General features: G+C 36.6%; 1 protein-coding gene across 1 annotated transcript in view; it reads left to right on the top strand.

The window, feature by feature from the left end:
- The first annotated feature begins 2,594 nt into the window (after positions 1-2,594).
- CDH10 (cadherin 10) overlaps positions 2,595-23,743 on the top strand; it is a 131,056-nt gene continuing 109,907 nt past the window's right edge. Inside the window, exon 1 of the mRNA XM_070411933.1 lies at positions 2,595-2,940. The gene's annotated coding sequence lies outside the window, so the exon portion shown is untranslated. The remainder of the gene's footprint in view (positions 2,941-23,743) is intronic.

The following is a 23,743-nucleotide window of genomic DNA, read 5'->3' as shown; positions in this document are numbered from 1 at the left end:
GTGCCAAATTATTTTTCTACCAATGTACTTGTGGAGGGTGAAGCAATGTAAATTTCCTCTACTCTCCTTCTATAACAATAGAGCGAGAACTGGGTTTACCTTCTTATTATAGTGGAAATTGGTAGGACCTCTAATATCATTAAAAAAAACAGGATAGGGGGGCTAGAAGCTATTGTTTTAAAAAACAAGTCTATAGAGATTTAGCAAGTGACACCTTAAGGCTTGATGTGTACTGTTTAGCAACAGCATGCTGTTTTTAGGCATATAATTCCACCTGGAATGGAAGGTTGTTTTATTTAATTGGTTTTCACCAAATTGGGTCTTTTACATTTACAATGAAGGCATCATCCTCCAGAGGGCCCCATTGTTAATATGGATAGAATGCTCTTTGGTTTCTTGAGGGTTTTATGATTATAGTAAGGCATTTTCGGTGTCATGTCACATTTACTTTCAAAAGTCTAGAAATTTTTAAAGTTTTCATCCATTTTATTGGCTTATCATGTACACATAGCCTCGCCTCACACTGAGGGACACTTTTGTGAGGCACCCAACCCACTCATCCCAGGTCTACAGAGCGTACAGTCCCTTTTTCTGACTTTTCATGGCGATGATTTCCTAACATTGGTGACTACGGGGAAGCTTTATCTAATTCACAAGACTATTTACATGAAATTTCCAGAGAAAACCCGAAAGAAATAGAGAGCTTTGCAGAATCCCAAGTTTACCCATTTATAGAGTAAAATGAGGAAGAAATTGAAAAATGATATTTTTTAATTAAACAAAACTCATCATGAGGTTTTAATTTTTAGCCAATGTTCTGTTTGTTCTTTATTTTAATTTTTGTTACTAAAGATTACATTCAGTAAGAAAGCAGATGAGTCTCTTTTACAAGGAGCACATTTAGGAAAATGGGATGTTTTAAAGCACACATGTACATCCTCTCTCTCTCCTTATATCTATATGTACAGCTCTTGAACTTTGGAATACTTGAATACATATATATTTTACCATTTAATAATTATGTGATCAAAACAGAAAATGCAATAACTGGCAATACCATTGTTTCATACTTCAAAGTTTTAAAATATTATCAAAATTATTTGCATGGACACCATTCTCTAAAATAATGAAAAAATTTTAATTTTAGATAAGAACACATTTTTGTTTTGTGTGTTTTTTTCTCTAAAAAGACATAAAATATACTATAGCTATGACAGCACTGCCGCTCTTTGTATCCAATTCTGTCATCTCCTTCTCTAACAGCACCAATGATTTTAGCTTGGCAAATAGATTTCCAAACTAAGTCCTACATTTCCAAGGCTCACTTTCAACAATTTGTGGCCAACTGCCTCATTTCCAGCCAATGAAATCTTAGCAAGTTTCAATGGAAGCCAGTATTATTTCCTTCTGCATTTTACTCATCTTTCTAGAAAGCAGAGGTAAGGGTGATCTCTCTTGGATTATCTAAATGAGTTCCCACTCTCTAAGTATTGAGATTCTTCCCTTTCCCATTATGCTGACTGTCTAAGGGGCCTACTGATGTTAAAATAATCAAATATGTAACTAGGGGATAGCATGCATCTCAGGAACAGTACTCAACTGTAATTATAAATATATATTATGTCATTATAGTTTTACCTCTGTCACTAGCTCCATTGTTTAAGTAAGTTATTGATTCTGAGCAGTATTATCTAGTTTTTTAAGTTATCGCTGAACAAGATCATCTTCATAATTCATGGCCCAGCTTTAAAATTATATGTTTTTGTGATATGTTTATATAATTTGTTTACTTAAAAAGGGTCTCTACATGTAGCCAGAAAAATATAAAGGTATGTGTTATTTCGTGGAGCTATACTGACATCCTTTGGTAAGGTTTTGGTTGGTTCCCACTTGATGTAGAGATAGGGAAATAGAGATGGACAGTTAGATGGCTGATAAGTAAATAGAAGCACACACGCATTTGCGCATGACACTCAATTTTTTTAGAAAAAAAATTTAAAAGAAAAAAAAAGAAGGTGATTGTGTCAAGTTGAAAGTCTAAATATGTCAATAGCATTAATCGCATATTCAAATTATGAATAAACTAATTTTATCTATGCAATATAAAAATGCAAAGCAGACAAGACCGGCTCACAGGGCTTCCAGAAGCAAGGTAGCATGTTCTCGTATGACAATAAGCGACAACAAAAATAAGGCATGAGGAGCATCAAGAAAGGAAAGTTCACTGAAAGCAAACACACAAATGTTAAGGCGACACAAAAATCACTTTGGTAACGTCTGAGGGCTGCTTGCAATTTGGCTTGGCGCCCCGTTAGTACTTGTATCTCCGTCGCCTGGCGTAAGGTTGGTGCAGGAATATATATCTCAGAAGAAGAAGCATCTATTTAAAAAAGAATCGCAAGAAGCAGTCCGGTTCCTGAGATTGCGTGACGGGCACAGCCGGATTAGATGGGCTGATTACCTTCTCCTGGAACAGAGAGGCTTTCTGCCCGGCGGGGGAGGGGACGCCTTTCACCCGAGCCCTCCTCTCGGATGCGCCCTCCCCTCGCATTCACTTGCAAATCGCCTTGTGCTCGCAAAAGCCAGCACTTCCCCGTCTCCAGCCTTCCCTGCGAGCGAGCGCCTCAGCTCCCGCAGCAGAACCTCTCTCCTCTCCGCGGAGAAAGGGCTTCCCCCACCCCTTCCCATTTTCCCTTCCTTAATCAGGAGCCCTGAATGAAAGCCAATCAGCGCCAGCTCGCCCCCTCCCCACCCCGTTGTCCTCGCTTCCCAGCCGTCCAGAGTTAAAAGTGATGCTGAGAGAAAGCTTGAGTTAGATTGAAGTAGCGTCAGGGATAGGAAATAACGGCCGAAAACAGGCAAAAAGGGGACAGAGGGACAATTTCTCCAGGGTTATTTTGGCTGGAACCAACTTCCGTTATCCAGAAGCTGATAAAAAAGGTAGGAAGACTTCATCTCTCTTCTATTTTTTTTTTTTTAACTCCCTTAAGGTCTTTCATTTTCTTTCCCTGGGGGGCAAACGTTTGTTTTTAAGTTGCATCTAGCAATTACTTTCAAATGATCATCTTTAACATATACATAAATTAATATGGACACTATACCTATATTGGATTCTGGAAACAACTGCTCTGAATATCTGTAGAGGTAATGTGAAACTGGACGCATTATATATTCTGCTCAACGGTGGGTCATGATATTAGGGTTTGTGACTTTATTCACTCTGAACCAGTGCTAAAAAATATATTCTGGAGTGAAATTTGGCGTGCTCATCATACTTGTTCTTTATTTTGAAAATCAGTCGAAGAGATAACATTGTTGCTGTGAACTCTAGCATCTTCTAACATGACTTTACATTCCATGTGAATGGATTCACTCTGCACTTATTCATAATCATAGTTCATTGTACGTTTCATATAAAGAGAAATGACAGGCAGAAGACAGATTCCTTGAAACAGTCAATGGCCACTAAGCATCTACATAAATAAAATAGATTGGCATTTATCAGAAATGGAATAGGCATCATTCGCATATTCACATTTTTATGTCTGAGCCAGAAGTATGAGGGGGGCGAGATGAAGAGGGGAGATTAAAGGCATGTAGTCAGCAGTTGCAGCATTTATTGTCTCTGCTGCAATAAAATCCATATTTTATGTGGTGTTAAATTAATGCAGCGCATTGCAAGTCTAAATGTATGTTCCCAACAAGTAACTATTGATAGCACTGTAAGTATGGGCAAAAGCACTAGTCTGAAAGTGGTTTTATGCCCCTGCAATGAAAACCTATCGTCTCCTTAGCATTAAAAAAGGGGGGGGGTCTTCAGGTGCAGTCAAAGACAAGCATCATTTAAACACTGACCTTTCATCTTTTGCTTCCAAAACCCAGATCTATTTCCTTTAATTGTGGTTCTTCATTCCAGTAAAAGCTTCTGTTATCCCAAACTGCATATCCTTACTCTCAGCTGTTTGGAGCTGCATTATTTTTTGTCCCTTTCTTTTTTTCTTCAAGGACCTATATTAAAAATAATCTGTCCCTCCGATGCCAATGACTGTTATACTTCAATGCATATGTTAGTAGACTTTTTTTTTTCCCTCTACACCATCCCCCTCTCTCCTTCCTTAAAATGTAGCTACAAGAGCGTCTCTGTGGTGAATAACACTTGGCAAGAGTGTGTTCATTTTTTAGGTCTGGTATGGTGAGGATTTTTAATTAGTTGAACTTTCGTGAAAACATTATGTCATTGACAACAGCTCCTGGTTCATTTTTAGTTCAAGTGATGAAGGAAAAGGTTGTGTCACAGAGAAAGAGGTAAAGGATAAGTTACACAGATCATCTGCCTTGCTCCCCTCCTCTGCAATGTAGTATTGAGGCACATATGTATTCAGTGTGTAATGTAGAAGGAAATAGTGGCTTGGGGGAGGGTGAAGGGGTTGGAGCGTTGCACAGATATAAGCAGTGTCTCTGTGGTTTAGGAACGCATCAAATACAAATCCATCTGGATGATAAAAACATAAAGACATGCTTCTTTCATTTGCTTTTCATTATTTATTTCTGGCTGTGTTTTTAAAGTATGAGTCAATGTCTGCTTTCATTAAATCAGATAGTTCTTTGATTTCAATTACTTTCCGCTAACAAATTGACTTCCCTGGTGAATGCATATGCTTTCCCTGACTCCAATGAAAGAATCAAATTCCATACACTTAGATGTGTTGGGGGAAAAAAAAAGAATCCAGGAAAATAGCAAAGCAGCATATAATCTGTATGACATTCACATGCATATGTGTATGTGTGAGGTCTGTGGTTAAATTCCCTGGTACCCGATCAATGCTTCAGGTGATATCTTTAGATGTTCATAAAAATTAGCTGTTTATTGATAAGGACAATAATATATAGGCATTCAATTTAGCACTACAGTGAAAAAATCTTTTCCTACATTAAGATTTCTTTAAAAAAGAAAGAAAGAAATAGAAAAATTATTTTCTGTCTGCAGAGATATACATTTCTAGCACATTATTAAGAAAGTTAGTGTCATCTGAAGGAGGTATGATTTTTTGTTGTTGTTGAAAAAGAATATTTGCAACTGAAAAGGTTCAATCTAAAATATGTGAGCCCTGTTCAGAGGCTAGGGGCATTTCTCGATCTTCATTTAAGTTTCCGTATAAACAAGTAACTGGGGCAGAGTATATAGTGTCTGTGGGATTTCTGAACATATGACTTATTTCCTCTGTTTCTTAACCTACTTTGCAGCAAGTGATAACACCGCGTCCTGGAATATGTCATTTTTATGCCAAATCTCTCCGCTAGGCTGCAGCACAGGAGCAGCATTAGCTCCGAGGATGCTGATTCAGCAGCAAAGTGAACCCTTTTTATTAAGTGTTATGATCAGTAATAGTGCTGCATAGTAAGCAATTAGTACGAATCACAATGTGAACCCAACTACCTCTGGTCTAGCCCCTGGGGTTCAAGAGCATTAGCCACAATATATTCTTATTTTTACTATGCAAATTCCATTCTAATACTGTTGCACATTAGAAGTGCTTGTAAAACAATGAAACAAAGTAACACAGTATAAGCAGAGAAATAAAAATCATTTATGCCAATCATAAGTAATTTTATGCACACAGTTGTCCTCCAAATATCAGGTCTATATTTGAAAACTCTGCTTTTGATTAAACTAAAACATTATCTGGATAGGGTTTCAGAAAAGTCACTTTGCTAACCATATTATATTGAACAGTTATGTCTGAAATAGACTAGAGCTAAAAATCAAGTAGCAAGAAAGGTGCTGTCATCCTTGTTAGGTATATACTGAGCCATGGTGACATTGATGAAGCACTGAACTGTGTATATGGTCCCCGTTATGAATATTTTGAAAAAAGAATCAGGGTTCAATGAATAGCATTATAATCATATATTTGAGAAATGAAAGTTAACATAGGAAAACCTGTGTGTGTTTTTTTTTGACACTTTATTCAGACCAATGAGTTCATGGAGAAATTTTTATTTTGCCATAATTATAATAACCTGAAATATGCATATAGAAAAAATGTCCTATACATAAACATTTAAAAAGGTGTCTTCTCTTTTTTTTTTCTAAAGCATTTAGATTAGGTTCACAGAGCACTAATATAACATTTCCTCTTTTTACCTCCAATAAGTTCAAAACCCAAAATTACAGACTTTTTTTATGCATAAAAACGAGAAAATTTCAGACAGTCGTCAAGGAGTGCCTGTTTTCTGAGATAACAATATCAGCTCAGAGTCACCTCTGTCCTTTTCTTCCTGCCTGCCCTACAAACAGCAGCCTCACCTCACTTGACATTTTAGTATGAGACCTTGAGCCCTTTTAAAATCTATTTGTGTTGTCTTGTGTAAGGGTATCTAAAGCACATGAGGCCGTTTTTGCCTTAGCCATATCTTCTTTGTCACTACTCAATCCAATCCACTCAAGAGGCAAACATTGTAAAAAAAATAAAAATAATAATCATCACATCAGTCACATTAAAGTTGTAGATTTCTGGGAATGCATTACCCTTAATGTATTGTTAACATTGATCCACTACAATAACCAGATAGTTTTAAAATAAATGTTTTGATATAACTTTTGCTTAACTCTTTATTATCAATGGAACTTCTCACAAAAACGTAACCTGATTTTAAAAAATATATATATATTTTACTGATTTTTTACAGAGAGGAAGGGAGAGGGATAGAGAGTTAGAAACATCGATGAGAGAGAAACATCATCGATCAGCTGCCTCCTGCACACTCCCCACTGGGGATGTGCCCGCAACCAAGGTACATGCCCCTGACTGGAATCGAACCTGGGACCCTTCAGTCCGCAGGCCGATGCTCTATCCACTGAGCCAAACCGGTTAGGGCTATAACTTGATTTTTTAAAAAGAATAAATGTGCTTTGTTTTCACCAAAGTCATTATATTTCTATACTCTCTTGAAATGTGTATGATGCTCTCCATATAAAAATTACCATATTGGTGTGAGCTTAAAGACAGGGAAAGCTGCAAATTAAGAATGAATGAAATAAAATTACATTTCACCTCATTTTAGGAAATAAAGGTAGCATTCTTTGAAAATAAGGACAGCCTGTGGGAGGTTGAAATGCCTTCATATAAGCCAGTGGTTCTCAACCTTCCTAATGCTGCGACCCGTTAATACAGTTCCTCATGTTGTGGTGACCCCCAACCATAAAATTATTTTCGTTGCTACTTCATAACTGTAATTTTGCTACTATTATGAATCGTAATGAAAATATCTGATATGCAGGATGTATTTTCATTGTTACAAATTGAACATGAGTAAAGCATAGAGTTTAATCACAAAAACAATATGTAATTATATATGTGTTTTCCTATGGTCTTAGGCGACCCCTTTGAAAGGGTCGTTCGACCCCCAAAGGGGTCGCAACCCACAGGTTGAGAACCGCTGAATAAGCAATCCCCTGTAGTAGAGGGATACAGGTTCTTAGAGAGTTTGTCAGTAACATTATAAAGCAAGTTACCAAACCATGTGATCTCAATTTCAAATCCCCTGCCCCCTTTTTAGAAAGCAGACTTGATTCTAAATATTCTGCATGAGTCAGAAATATAAATTAAAGTAAAATCAGATTTCGAATTTTAGAACAGAATTAAGCATAAGGTATATTACAACATTGCTTCACACTAGGAAATTCATCATTAAATAACATGTCTAAATACTTCAAGGCCCTGCTGATCTCCCCCCTCCCCCCGCTTCCTCCCTGTCCTCCCTCCCTTTTCCCCCTCTCTCTTTTTCTACCCATCTCCCATTCTCTACCCCCTCTCATTTATGACAATTACAAAGGTGCTTGAATGAGTTTTTCATGCACTTTTTTGTATTACCCTATGTAAAATAATATTTCTGTAAATCTTGTGATTTTTACGGCTAGTATTTTACCATCTGCTATGCTATATACTAGATTCATTACATTATCCTTTGCATTATAGCATAAAGTATATGATCGTTCAGTTGGCTAGAGCATATCCTTTAAAATGAAAGCAATTCTTGTAGCTATTATAACACCTAGGCTTCTAAGGATTTAAAATTGGCACCAATGTAGTTTATTGCACTACCAAGCAATAATGGGAAATTCAGCATTTGCAATAAAATGACTTCTCCAAAGTATCAGGATGTAGAATGCATAGATATAAGTTATTAAACTCAGCACATCAGTTGTTGATTGGGAATCTTTGTTGATTTACTGTAACAGAATATTTAAATAGTTTGACACAACCTTGATTTTAAAAGTGAATTGATCATAAATTGTATATTCCCAAAAATAAGACCCAGTGATTCTTCTTTGTTGAAAGATATAAATATTACCAGTTTATAATCTAAAAGTATAAATTGATATATAATGAGCAAATGTCTATTTTAGATATTGTAAAGTAAAAACACTAGCATTTCTCTCTCATTTCAAGTTGAAAAATTAGGAAACATATACCGTAACTGTAATCAAGTTAAGCATAATGTGTGGAAAATTAAAATAAACTGAATAACGTTAATGTTTTAACTTGGTCTATTCTGGTAATCTCTGCAATGTTCACATAGTACTAATAAATACAAAATTTGTCATCCTATATAATGAAAGGGTAACATGCAAATTGACCCTAGGTGGAACGACCGGTCGCTATGACATGCACTGACCACCAGGGGGGCAGATGCTCTATGCAGGAGCTGCCCCCTGATGGTCAGTGTGCTTCCACAGGGGAAGCATTGCTCAGCCAGAAGCTGGCTCATGGCTGGCCAGTACAGTGGCGGTGGCAGGAGCTTCTCCCACCTTTGTGGCAGTCAGACATCCTCTGAGGGCTCCTGGACTGCCAAAGGGATGTCTGACTGACATCTTAGGCCTGATCCCCCAAGGAGTGGGCCTAAGCCATCAGTTGGACATCCCCCAAGGAGTCCTGGGTGCAGGCCGGGCTGAGGGACACCCTGAGTGTATGAATTTTCATGCACCAGGCCTCTAGTAGTGATATAAAAAAGATCAAAGGCAATCAACATATTTTCCTGATTATTAAGTACATTTTTTGCATATGCTAATGTCATCCATTTTTTAAATGGGACTGATAGTTGTTTTTTTTTTTCATGTGACTCTACTCCCAATAAAATCAAGGTAAACCAACTCCATTTGAAAACTATGATAACTTCTGGGAATTTTTAAAAGCCAGGAATATTTCTATAATTCTTGAATCAGTCTTAAAATTTAGGTGAAGTTCCATAATGTTCCTGGATTATCTCACCTCTCAAGAACAGCTTTAAATTAATAACATCATATTTAGGTAGATTTGAACATATTGAACTGAGGGAATTTAATGGTTTACCATGCAAACCTTCCACATATAAGTATATTCATTAATCATTTTATTTAAAATATTTACTATCTATACACTAAAAATAAAATTTTACTGCCTCTAATTCATTGGTTTAAATATATTAATAATAAAATAAAGAGTATGAATTGTGTATTCTTTTAACAACAATCTGGTGTTTTTTTTGTCTCATCCTTCTCCTTCTCCTCCTTCCTCTTCTCCTTCTTTTTCTTCATCTCCTCCTCCTCTTCCTCCTCCTCCTGCTCCTCTTCCTCCTCCTTCTTCTACTTCTTCTTCTTCCTCTCTTCCTGCTCCTCTTCCTCTTCCCTTTCCTCTTCTTTCCTTCTTTCCCCCTTCCTTCCTTTCTTTTTTTATTTTTGAGTTCTTCATAAAGAATTATAAGTTAGGGGTCATTCCTGCTCTGTAGTGTTGTCTATATTTTGGCACGAGAATGACTTTTATATATGTAGTCTGTAGACCAACATGAACACCAACATGAACATTTATTCTGTCTGCATCTAGCTTCCTTAACTTGAAGTCTTTCCTCTTGAATAGGAACCTATGGAAAGGCTTTCTCTACTCCCTTCACCAAGGTTTCAGTTACTATTTTGGAGATTTATTCAAAATTGAATGCTAAGTACAGACATGTACTTGGAAGCACTTGTCCCTCTTTCCCCTCCACCACCTCCTCCTCCTCCTTCTCCTCCTTCTTCTTCTTCTTCTTCTTCTTCTTCTTCTTCTTATTCTTATTCTTATTCTTATTCTTCCTTCTTCTTCTCTCTTGCTGAAATGAACAGTGGTGATTTTCCATAGAATTTCTATACTAAATAAATAAGGGTCTTTTTTTTTCTGTTTGTTTGTTTGTTTGTTTTTCTTAATGACATAGACTTTTTGGATTCATGCAATAAAAAGAAAATGAGAACTCTACATTTTTCTAAAAATCTCTTTTAGCTACTATACCTTTTAAAAAATACGTGAACTAGTTTTTCAACATTTAATAACTAGGTTATTCTACATATTTTTAATTAATTTATAAAACATCACTATCTAGGAAATAGATATAAGTATTTATTTTCAACAGTAAAAAATACTGTTGAAAAATATCCCTAAAATCTAAGTTAAGAGAAATAATTTCTCTACTCAACTTTTTTCTTGGGGTTGAATTCTCCATCACTGTGTATTAAATCTGAACAAATTGAGGGAAAAACATGTTTTCTTTTTTAGCCCAAAGACATGTCAGTATTAGGTGTACAACTTCTAGTTAGTATCCAGCCTAGTGAAGATTTGAAGTTAAAGAAATGGCAACTATAATCTTGACTTCAGAGTAAAGGCATTAATTTACATTATTAGTAGGGGCTGGATCAAATTCATTTCTAAGTAGATCCAAGATGAAAAGTGGGGATGAGAAGAGTCTTAATCTTTCTAGTAGCAAACTGAGAAGCTGCATATAAACCACTACCCTCAGAACATCCTTATGGATAATTTCAAGTTTTAATAATGCTAATAGGCTAACTACAGTGATTAGCCAAAATTTGCAATTATTAATTTAACTATCTTATGATTTTTTGCTATCGTGTGTAACTATTTATTCTTTTGCATGTGTAATATTTTTCTTTTGGACTTTTCTTTATAAACTTAAATGATTTCCTAAAATCTAAATAGCAACTTGTTCATTTTTTTCTCAGCCTCTAATTTCTTTCATTTATTTTGGGAAAAGTTTGTATGAACCATTCTCTTAGTGCCACACTCAGAGACATAACATAGAATCCAATACAAATTTTGTATTTGAGAAGAGCTTGTTCTAATGTGAGATGATCACAATAAAATATTATATGATACTAGAGGCCTGGTGCACAAAATTTGTGCACTCGAGGGGGAGAGGAAGGGAGGTTCCTTCAGCCTGGTCTGTGCCCTTTCACAGTCCGGGAGCCCTGCAATTGGCCGCCCCAAACAGGTAGGCCCTGCCCACCTGTCTGGGCCTCCTAGATGGATTGCCCCCTCAGAGGGAGCAATATTAAGCTTTTATTATATAGGATATTCATTCCCTAATGGTGTGAAAATATCAGTGGGAAAAGAGAGAATGTAACCTGAAAACTTAAATTATATTCTCAGATTTACACATAGTAATTGCATGAGCTAGGGAATTAGGAGACATGAATTTTGAAAATGATGTGAAGGACCCCAAAAAAGAGGTAAAGGAGGGAGAAAGTGTTAGAAAGATGGAGACTAACTGTTGTGAGTTCCATGAGCCACATAAACTCATTCAGGTGAAACATGAGCCATCTGAATATACTGCAGTAATGGTTCCTTTCACAGATTCTCCTTCTTGAGGTCAGAGTAATGAGAATTAGAACAAGAATGATGAAGAGAGGCAATGCATTACAGAAATAATCTCATTAAAGTGTGGATACCTATAAATCTCAGGAATAATTCTGCAGTCTATTGCAAGCTAAAAGGTCAGTGGGATACCACTTTCTTAGACTAGTTCCCGGAAACTGTCTGATGAAGACATATTATCTGCTGCAAAATGTGAACATTTTAAAAGGTTTTATTTAGATAGTTCATTCTTTTTATTCTTCACATTCAAGGTGATATGAAGATCAATTTAAAATCACTGTTTCTTTTCCTCTCTCTCTCTTTTTTTTTTGGTGCTATTTCTATAGTAATTTAAAGAGCATCTGGGGTGAATTCTATGGATTACATAAACAAACAAACCAAAACATTAAGATAATCAAATAGACATTTCTGTGAGTCCGTAATACCTTTCTTTTAAAAATTTTATTTTTAAAATTTAAAATTATATCACATTTTTAAGTTTTTAGTTTTATTTATAATTCAGAACTAATTAATATATTTATTTTAGAAGTTCACATATTTAAAGAATATACTTAGTACTTTTTCTTTTCCACTCACATGTAAAAGTGAGGTAAGACATAATAGAGACAGATCTAGAGATCACAGGTATAATTTTTGAACATAGTAACAATAATTCTCATTTTCTTATCGCTGTATATTTATACTTGTAATCCATTTGTCTGTTATTAATTTCATCAAAGTAACAGCATTCTTCATATCATCTTTATTAAATGCTGCAAGCGATTAAAAACATTTATTTTGTTTTCATGACTTCACTATAATTTTTGTTAAATGAGTTAACTAGAGCTGGTTGATTAGGATGGCTAACTTAAAATGTTCTATTAGCTCTAGCCAGTTTGGCTCAGTGGATAGAGTGTTGGCCTATAGACTGAAGGGTTCCTGGTTCAATTCTGGTCAAGGCCACATTCCCAGGTTGCAGGCTCCATCTCCAGTAGGAGGCCTGCAGGAGGCAGCAGATCAATGATTCACTCTCATCATTGATGTTTATATCTCTCTCTCTCCCTCTCCCTTCCTCTCTGAAATTAATATTTAAAAAATAAGTAAATAAAATGTTCTATTAATATTACATATCTTAGTTTGCTTGACTTCCTAAAAGTATGTAATTTTAGAATTAGATCTTCCAAGGGCTAAAATTTAGACATGTTTTCTCTTTAGTTTTAAAATTGTTTAATTATGTGAGAAATAATTTTATTAACTTGCAGACATTTCCTTTTCATTAGTCGGAAATCAAGTGAGAATGGTATTGTGCAAAAAGAAGAAATTAATTTTAAAAACCTACAAAATAAATATTGACTAATTAATTATGCAGACTAAGTAAAAATCCATCAAATTCTCAAGACATTCAAGCATTTGCTATTGTTTTAAATGTTTGAATTTTTAAATAATATAAATTATTCTCAAAGCTTAATCAGATGGTTAAAATACGCCTATATATTTTGTAGTATGGACCCATTTATAGAGTAAATTGCTGTTAATATTTCTGGTAAAATTCTATTCAGTTATCAAGAGGTAAAATAACATACTTAGGTGTTTGGAGCCACCCTGTGGCCATAACACAGTATATTAGAGAATGTTCTCTGGCTTCAGTTTATTTTCCAACTGAACATTGCACTTGGAATCATTGAAACCAATGTAAACTTACATCAAGGGTTATAAAATGGCATTAAAATATTAAATTCATATTGATTATATTTTTACATGTTTATATAAATTATAAAATATATTTATTTGCAAAAGTATAAGCAAAATAATTAAACAGAATTGAGACAAGATATAAGTTTTAAGCTAAAATATAATTTTACTGTGCAAGTGCAAATCCACTGTAATTACCCCTTAAATGTTTAACTTTCTGAAGGCATAATTCTTTTCAGCATCCTCTGGGATGCAGGACAAAGAAACCAGGGGCTTCCTTGTTATTTTTGCATTTTTGAAAACTTCAACATAAATATGCAGCCTGCATGAAAAACAAAGGACTGATGCCAGCAACCCTGGATAATTGAGTGTGGTTTTCAGTGGAAACTCAGAGAGACAAATTTGGTTGCTCTCATTTTTCCATGAATACTAGAAAATGCTTAATTCGCATGGTGTCATGCACATATTTACCCAACATCAAACCTCTCTTACTAGGTTTTTTATGTACTAATGACAAACTTGCCTGAGAGCAGGACCCGTAGATACTGCTTCTCTAATAATTTACAAGGAAGTAAATTTAAACAAGAAATACAATTATTTCTAAGGAACCAGAAATAAGCACTTGTTCATTTTTAAGTCTGAAACAGTCATTGATTGCTTATATGGTCTTAGCTTTCATTGTTCACTTTATTATCTGAAGGTAATAATAAACAAATTTGATAAAAATGCATTTTCTTTGCACATTGCCCATAGCAAAAGATAAGCAAAACATATTTTCTCTAATTTATTTCTGTATCTAGAGTTATATCAATAACTATCTCTTATCTCTTTATCTATCTGTCTAGCAATCTAGACAAATCATACTAACATCCTAAAGTATTACTATTCTTCTTTTTCATCATCATCATCATCACCATCGTCATCATCATGAAAACCTGAGTAATACTTTCATTCCAAGTTTGGACATGGGATCACTTAGTCACATGTATAGGCCACAATGTGAACAGCTCCTGTACTACCTCTTTTGGGCACTGGGTGATTAACTTTATATTAAAAGAATAGAGGTAACTGGGAACTGTAAATAAATTTATAAAATCACAAATACTCTTATGACATTTATCTCCATGTTTGTTACATGTTAAAGCAAGAAGTTGTCCATCTTTATAAAGCAAATAATTTTACCCGTCTGTTTTTTTTTTTTGCTTTTTTTTAATTAATTTTTTTCTTTATTGATTAAGGTATTACATATGTGTCCTTATCTGTTTTTTACACATCAGGCTGTCTCTTAATATAAAACAAGTGGTCAAAGCATGTCATTTCTCATACACAGCCCAGAGTCTGACAAAAACAAAGATTACTTTGCTTCCCATTAAACCATTTTCCCTCTGTCAACAAAAGTGCTCCTATTCTAAGAGATATTACTATTGATTTGCTTTTATGCTCAAAAGACTGCTAAGATTTTTTTCTATGCAATGCTGCACAGTGTTTATTATTTCAATATATTATATATAGTATTTAATTCAACTCCAAAAGGGAGACAAATTAAAATGGTATATTTAGACATGTTTAAAATATAGATGAAACTTTTTGATGATGTCATATTCACATTTAGTACTATTGCTTAGGGCAAAGTTATTTTGCAAATTGAATAGTAAATGGATAATCATAAATATAGAAAGACACATATGAAACCACCACCTTTGGTGAGAAAAACCACAACCCAAGACACTTTTAGCTAGACATTTCTAGTTACTTTTGAATTTTAATCTAAAACATAGCATACCTGTTTACCCAAGATAATTTAGCCTCAGATGATAAGGGACATTTCCATCATTAACTATTATCCTGTAAACATTTTTAAACTTCTTACTATTTTTTTAAAGGACCTAGGACTAAAAACACATTGTCTATAAATCTTAACACTTTTCCCCTCACATATGATTATTTGACAAATCCTTTAAATTCTAACTCAATGAACACTATACATTTAATTCTTCAGTACAACTCAATACTACAGAAGAGGATGGGTTACTATGAGGTTAAAGATAAGGACATAAGCCAATGTTAAAGACTAAGGCAGATTTCCTTCAGGGATGAGATTAAAGCTAAACCCTTAAAGCTATGACTCCTGTTCTTTCACTCACTAGCTCAAAGATTTTCCTGCACAACTCCGTTTTGAGAGATACTTCTACATGGTAAATTGTTGTCACTGGAGTTGCCATATGTACATAGAACATTATTACCTCTGCCACTAGGAGCTTCCTTGTCTAGAAGACGGTGTAATGTGACTACTTCCTAAGCCTGCTGAAAGGATTAAGTGAAGCTGTAAGTGTAAAATACTTGGAGTCTGATTAAAAATCTATAGCCCTGACTGGGGTGGCTCAGTGGATAGAGCACCGGCCTGCGGACTGAAGGGTCCCAGGTTCGATTCCGGTCAAGGGCATGTACCTTGGTTGTGGGCACATTCCCAGCGGGTAGTGTGCAGGTGGCAGCTGATCGATGTTTCTCTCTCATCGATGTTTCTAACTCTCTATCCCTCTCCCTTCCTCTCTGTAAAAAATCAATAAAGTATATTTTTAAAAAATTCTATAATTGAAAAATTTCTAGTAAATATTACTGGCATTATTACTAGTTACTAGGTAAAATCCAAAATTTTAAATCTAGCATTAAAAAGAATATCTTTTTATTGACTTCAGAAAGGAAGGGAGAGGGAGAGAGAGATAGAAACATCAATGATAAAGGAGAATCATTGATCACCTGCCTCCTGCATGCCCCACACTGGGGATTGAGCCTGCAAACTGGGCATATTGAACCATGACCTCCTGGTTCATAGATGGATGCTCAATCACTGAGCTACACAGGTTGGGCTAACCTAGCTTTGTTTATATTGGTTACTGCTCTGAAGCTCCAACTGCTAAAACTCATAACCATTCAGGCAGGCTTCATGTGTTACTTTTTTCTTAAGATGTTTTTTGAGTTCTGCCAGAGGGCTCTCTACCTTTGAAAAGTTCTTAACTTTTTATTTATAACTTTTTGAAAAAAATATATAGATTTTTATTGATTTTAGAGAAGAAGGGAGAGGGAGAAAAAGATAGAAAAATCAATGATGTGAGAGAATCATTGATTGGCCGCCTCCTGCATGCCTCCTACTGGGGATCTAGCCCACAACCCTGGCATGTGCCCTTGAATGGAATCAAACCAGAGATCCTTCAGTCCACAGGCTGACACTGTATCCACTGAGCCAAACTGGCTAGGGTTTAAGCTATTTTTTTGTATATGCCTTTTATGCATATAATTTTATGTAATTACTTTCTTAAAACCAGGATAATTTTGATTTTTATCTACAGCCACAACACTTAAGTCAGTAACCCCTGCATTGTAGCAGATGTATATTAAAGAAATCTATGCATTAGATAAATAGAATATATTTTATAGTTTACATTTTACAGATAAATATACTGTATTAAAAGATTAACTCATTAAAAACTGTTTTTCTCCATTAGACAACATTTTCTATCTGTCCTTAAAGTATTTTTATCTTTTAAATGTACAAACTCTAAAGCATTTTTTGTTTGTTTTTATTGATAGAGGTGTTTAATTGAAATACCAGAGTTAAATTCCATATCTTCTCCAGCAAAAATTTTACCATTATGTTGAATTTTAAAAATAAAATCAGATTTGTGTGCATTTATTTGTGCTTGCTCATAAAGCACTGCATTTTGTAATTGTAGTTTTTAATTCAATTAAATTTGATTTTGTATTGAAATTATTTGGGTGACATGGATAATAAAATCGTATAGGTTTCCGGTGTACAATTCCATAGGTTTTTATTTCAACCTGTTTGATTGATTATATTACTTATTTACTATGCATAACTGGCCCTAACTTAGGCCTACTGCAAGTTTTGGAGTTATGGTATGACTACATGTTTTTTAAAATTCTTGCTGGGAACTTGAATGTGCACACCAGATATATAATTGTAACTAAAAAATATTGTGATGTTTTTATGTCTGAGCCCATAAACTAATTCTAAATCAATTTTAAAAGGGAAATAAATACATTACTAGTAAAAATAACAAGTATTTATTTTTGAAAGTGGGAGCATTTAAGGGGACAGTACTCATTTTGAAATACACAAATTCTTATTTTATTCTTTTTTAATTGACTCTTGTTTTATAGCCATTTATTGTTTTGCATACCTATTATATACAAATCTTTGTGTTATACACTGAGAGGAATACAATAGAAAAAGTAAGAGACACATTATGATACTGAGAAACAAAATAGCGTAGGAAGTCCTTGGCAGTACGTAATTAAGTGCTAACATGTCTCTAAACAGGTATGTACTGGTGTCCATTAATGTAAGGCAGAAAACTGAGGTAATGGGGCAGATGAAATTCTTACTTGACCTTGGTTTGGAGGATGTAGAGAATATATGTAAGGGCAGGTATTCCAGAATTTGTATCTCTGAGCAAAGACAGGAATGGACACTGAGTTTTAGTTGGTCACTTAGAAACCATGCTGAGGAAACTATATTTATGAAGAAATTTACATACTGGCTTAAGGGGTTCAGATATGATTAAAAAGTTTTTTTAAAAAAATGTACTATTTTGAAAACTTATTAAAAACTAGAGGCCCAGTGCATGAAATTCATGCACTGAGGGTGGGGAATCCCCTCAGCCTGGCCTGCGCCCTCTCACAGTCCGGGAGCCCTCAGGGGATGTCTGATGCGGGAAGCAGGCTAAGCAGGCAGTCAGACTTCGTTAGTGCTGCCGTGGAGGCAGGAGAGGCTCCTGCCACTGTGGCTGCACTTGCCAGCCATGAGCCCAGCTCAGGGCTTCTGGCTGAGCAGTACTCCCCCAGTGGGAGCACACTGACCACAGGAGGCAGCTCCTTCATTGAGCGTCTGCCCTCTGGTGTTCAGTGCATGTCATCTCTAGTGGTCAGTGCATGTCATAGTGACCGGTCATTTTGCATTTCGGTCGATTTGCATGTTAGCCTTTTATTATATAGGATATTGGAATACAGGATGTGAAGGGTTTTTTTTTTTTTTTGCAAATAAAATATACAGAAATGATTCTATGTGGTGGATAAAGTTGAACATAAATCATCTTGTTGCTAAGAAGGTATAAAAATGGTGAAATTAATGAATTTAGTGTGGTAGTAAACATATTTCAACCATATGATTCACTGGTACAGACTAAAGAAAATTCACTGGGAATAGAAGGGGACAGAGAGGGATGGGAAAATTATTCATCAATGATAGATACTTGTTCTGTATCTCATGTTCCTTTAAAGAAAATGTGAATATGGCTTCCACTTTCTCCTTCTTAAGAACTTTAAGCTAAAATCTAGAAGGATAAATAAGAGTTAATATGTGGAGAGTGACTACAGTGTTTGGACAGGTTCAAGCATTGGACTAATGAGAGGGCACAGTCCTCTCATGGTCACATGCAAGTCCCAGCTTGGAGAGCAGAGCCCTCCCAGCACAATTATGGCCAAAAGCTATAGTTGTAAGCTTGAACCTTGGTCCGAACACGTGGCCCCACATGTCTGAGTAGTATGGGCTTGATAGAGTTCAGGTGCATGCAACTGAGTAGGATCGAAACCCATGAGAATGTTGTAAACATCTTGACCATGCCCTTACTTTGCCTCGTGGAATCTGGCTATAAAATACACGGCTTGTAGTCTGTAGCACTCTTTCTCTCCATCAGAGCGGGCAGCGTCCCGCCGAGACCCAGCTTTCATTCTCTTGTCTGTCTTTTCTCAATTCTTCACCGCCCCCACTTGGGCTCACCAAACCTGGCTGAGCTGGCGCGGCACATAAGGCGCCCAATGTGGGGCTGAGTATGCTATAGCTGTGCCAGCCTGCCACATAATAAATGTCTGGAATTCTTTAAAAGAACGAAGCAATGTAAATCAATGGCATTAAAATGAGTATCCTAAGAGTACCTTGTCTTTGGAAATGTCCTCAAAATGCCCTAAAAGTTTTCTAGGGCAGGCAAAATGACATAGGTAGAGGTAGCCATTATGAAAAGACATTTTGCATGGACACAGACTATATTCAGTGAAGGCCTGAGGAGGAGCATGGAGTGGGGTAGAGGAGGGCTAAGGGGGGAAGAAATTTTGTAAAACTTAAGTAGGAAAAATGTTAATGGGGATAATGGAGAAACTTCAGATTGAGTATATTATTGTGTTAAAGAAATCAGTCAGTTTCAGAGTTCCTACTATCTGTCCAGCCTATTGTTAAATGTTGTACATAAAAAGGAAAATTGGACAGATTCTATTCCTTTCAAATGGGTGACAGATGATTATACAAATAATTATCACACTGTGAAATTGGCATTAGGTTGGGGGCTCGCACAAATTCCCCTGACAGCCCTGATGGAAATGGGACAAAGAAGGGTCAGGTGAGGCATTTAAATTCATGCAAAGTTATTGACGGATTTATATGTCAACAAACCAATAGCGACATTAGTTTAGTTGGGGGCGGGGGGGGGGGGGGTAGTGGCAGGGAGCTGGAGGGTGGCAGCAGTTGCCAGACATGCATCGCATTAGAAAGACAAAAAAAAAAACCCCAGGAAATTCTCTTCCAAGACATAGTGGGGAATAATATCCATAACTTCCTTCTGGTACACTGTGCTTGCTAGGAATTTATTTTTTCCCTCATCATTAAAATCACAAACATACTCAAGCCCTTCGAGTTTTGTGAGCATATTATATATTCAAGACATCAACTGAGCATGGTATTGCTAAGTGTGTGATTATAAGGAAAGGGTTAAACGGAAGGGGGTGTTTCAGACATGGGAAGGCTGGCTAGAAGGTTGAAAAGCACCATTTTCCTACTTGTAAAAACTGAACTTTTAAGCTCTGCAAAATACATGTGTGTGTGTCTGTGAGCGCAGGCAGATCTATTTCGGTAGGATTCAAAAACAATTTTTTAAAATCATGCTCTCTCTGTATTGCTGTGTTGCAAACACGGAGCAGCCCCCTTAGGATCGTGTGGCAAAAGCTGCAGCAGAAGCATTGACTGGCAGCACTGTTTACTCTGCTTTCCAAGCTGCCCTCTCCCCATCCCCCCACTGGGAGCCACCATCTCAGAGCCTGGGTCACCTCTGGGGACCGGAACTGGGGGCGGGGCCCGGGAACCTGGTTCCTCCAGAAAACTTTGCTGCACATGGGAGCGAGGGCTCTAGTCCTGGTGCATGGGAACACACTACCAGCCAGTGGCCTCCGCCTGGTGCTTGGCTGTGGCCCTACCTCTCTGGGCAAGGTGCGAGCTCAGGCCAGCAGCATGGAGCGGGGCTGAGGGTGGGGGCTCGGCTGGGTATATAAGGCCTGTGGCGCTGGTTTAACTTCTGACTTGGGGTTATTTATTTGGGGAGTGCACAAACCACACAGGCTCGTGGAGGTGGTGGTGGTGATGGTGGTGGTGGCCGCAGAGGCTGCCACAGATGGTGATTTTTTAAAAAAGGCAGCAGTGAGTGATGGGATCACCGTGGCTCCCGGGTGCAGGCTGGAGCTGCAGAGTGTTTGGGGCGCAGCAGGAGTGCTGAGCGGAAGGGGAGCATCCAGGACCCACAGCCGCTCTGGAGGCACTGGCTGGGTTTTTGTTCAGCTGTGCTCAATGCCAGGCAGCCCAAGTGCACAACTCCAGTCACAACAGCAATCCACCTTCCCGGAGCCGAAGGAGACGGGACTGCTGCATCCATCCTATTGTTTAGGAACTTGCCAGGAGCTCCAGAGTCAGTGAAGCTACCAAGTCCTCGTTCCTGGTTGCCACTCCCCCCGGCAGGGCTGACAGGACTGGACACTCCAGCGGCAGGGCTGATGGGACTGGGCGCCACCATCTTTGTCGCAGAGTGGTGGTTAATTTGCATATTACTCTTTTATTAGATAGGGTATATGTTACTTTATCCTAAACATGTTTGAACAAATGAAGTTAAAAAAGAATCAAGCATTACTCTCTGCATTTTATGTGCCTCAAAGGCATAGAAACCCAAATGCTTCAGTCAACAAAAAACTATTGTTTCCCCAAGGTAATTGAACCTAAGTGTCAGTGGAATTATGCTAATAAGTAATTTGTCTAATTCTGCCCATTCTCCATCTCTGGGAATTTTCTTTTTATAATCTTCACCAGAAGATATGTTTCTTGATTTTAGATAGAGATAAATGAGGAGACAGAGAAAGAGAAAGACCGATGTGAGAGAGAAACATTGATTGGTTGCCTCCTGTAAGCAACCCACTGAGGATTGAACTCACATCCTAGATATGTGCCCTGACTGGGATTCGAACTGCACCTGCAACCTTTTGCTGTACAGAATGACACTCCAACCAACTGAGCCACCTGGCCAGAGCCCTAGCAATTTTCTCATGTGCTCTGAGTTTTCATTTGATGTCTGATTTTCCTCCTTTCTATGTGTTTCATCATGATTTGTTTGCTGTCCAGCATCTTCTTCCACTGATGGAATGTAATTTTATCTAGTCTATGTTTGTTGATGGGTTCTGGTGTTCAAAACTATTAAAGCTAATGGTGGTCACACTAATGAGTAGCATGTTTGATGTGTCATAGTTATATTTAAATTTTACTTCAGTTTAGGCTAATTTGTGTAACCAGGGGTTAGTTATTTGAAACTCTTGTATTATTTTTCCTGAGAAAACAATTTGTCCTTTGTCTCATAACCAGTTATTGGCAAAATACAAGGTAGAACTTATGTCTTAACACCCCCATTCCTGTGTTATTACTACCATGCTATAGAGTAGTCAAATTTTTTTCACTGTAAAATGAAAACTCAATTATCAACTTCATGATTTTATTTATTTTATAATTAACTAGAGGCAAGGTGCATGAAATTTGTGCAGGAGGGGGTGTGTCCTTCAGCCCAGCCTGCACCCTCTCCAATCTGGGATCCCTCTTTCAATCCAGGACTGCTGCCTCCCAACCACTCACCTGTCTGCCTGTCTGATTGCCCCTAACCACTCCCCTGCCAGCCTGATCATCCCCTAACCACTCCCCTGCCTACCTGATCATCCCCTAATCACTCCCCTGCCAGCCTAATTGATGCCTAACTGCTCCCCTGCTGGCCTGGTCACCCCTAACTGCCCTCCCCTGCTGGCCTGATTGCCCACAACTGCCCTCCTCTGCCGGCCATCTTGTGTCCACATGAGGGTGGCCATCTTTGACCACATGGGGGCGGCCATCTTGTGTGTTGGAGTGATGGTCAATTTGCATATTACTCTTTTATTAGATAGGCTCATACATATAATATACTAATATTATATGGTATATAGTACATACTCTAATATTATAGCTGAAGTTATCATTGTGCTCTCACTAATAGTGATTATTTATATGTGTTAGTCTTGTTATTAAAACACTGTAAAGTCAATTATTAAATGTTGATAATACCTATAATAAAGATAACTCATTTATGGAGAATTTCCTAAGTACTACACTGTACAGAGTGATTTACATCTGGTATTTCTTTTAATCATCATGTTAAAGGAAATGGGTGATATTATTATCTTCCTTTTACAAATGAGAGAACTGAGGCACAGAAAGGTTAGATGATTTGCACACATCATAAAGCTAGAAAGTGAGAGAGCCAGAATGCAAATTCCTAGTATGGTATCTGCTTTCTATTCTGCACCGCATAGCAAGTACTCAATAACTGTTGAGTTGATGAATTTTCTGTAGTCAAGGTAAAACAATGATATATATGCATTGCTGATTTAAAAAAATGTACAATTTATTTTTTTCTTATTTTCTGTTTTATTTGATTTCTGTTTATCATTGTCTGATTTTTTTTTAAATTTTTTTTCAATGAGGGAAAATTGTCCTTAAAATAAGTAGGGTTTATCATGTAAAAGTACAACAGTGCCATATTTTAAGCACTGCTTTAATAATATTTACAGTTGAGTTATCAAAATATATACATGATGAAGGGAAGATTTGCATTGTGGGTTGGAAAAAAAATCACTAAAACAGCTAACATAAAAAGTTGTCATAAATTCTTCAGTAGACTTTATGTCATTCTTTCAGCATTAATTACTAACATTATTTTAATGCTCCTATTTGGGGAAATAAGACATATATGATTTTTTTGAAAGTATGTAGAATATTTTTAAAGTACACATAGGAAAATAGTCACAATAGTTGCCTCTGGTTACAGGGCTAAGGAGTTCATGTGTCTACAGTTAGAGAACCATTTTCATTGTATATACATAATTTTGTTAGAAAATGTTATAAATATGGATTAGCTTAAAAAATGAAATAAAAGGCTTCATAATTATTATAAAGCCTATTGACCATATGCCACATAGAAGATTCTAAACTCTTATACTCATCTGTGTAACATAAGTTGACCCACTCATATGTCAAGTGCATGAACACA

The sequence above is a fragment of the Myotis yumanensis genome, unplaced genomic scaffold (assembly GCF_028538775.1).
Source record: "Myotis yumanensis isolate MYYU_CA2020_CCGP unplaced genomic scaffold, mMyoYum1.0.hap1 SCAF_4, whole genome shotgun sequence".
In the NCBI taxonomy this organism is placed as follows: domain Eukaryota; kingdom Metazoa; phylum Chordata; class Mammalia; order Chiroptera; family Vespertilionidae; genus Myotis; species Myotis yumanensis.
The sequence above is the reverse complement of the archived record's forward strand: the minus strand, read 5'-3'. Positions and strand labels throughout refer to the sequence as shown.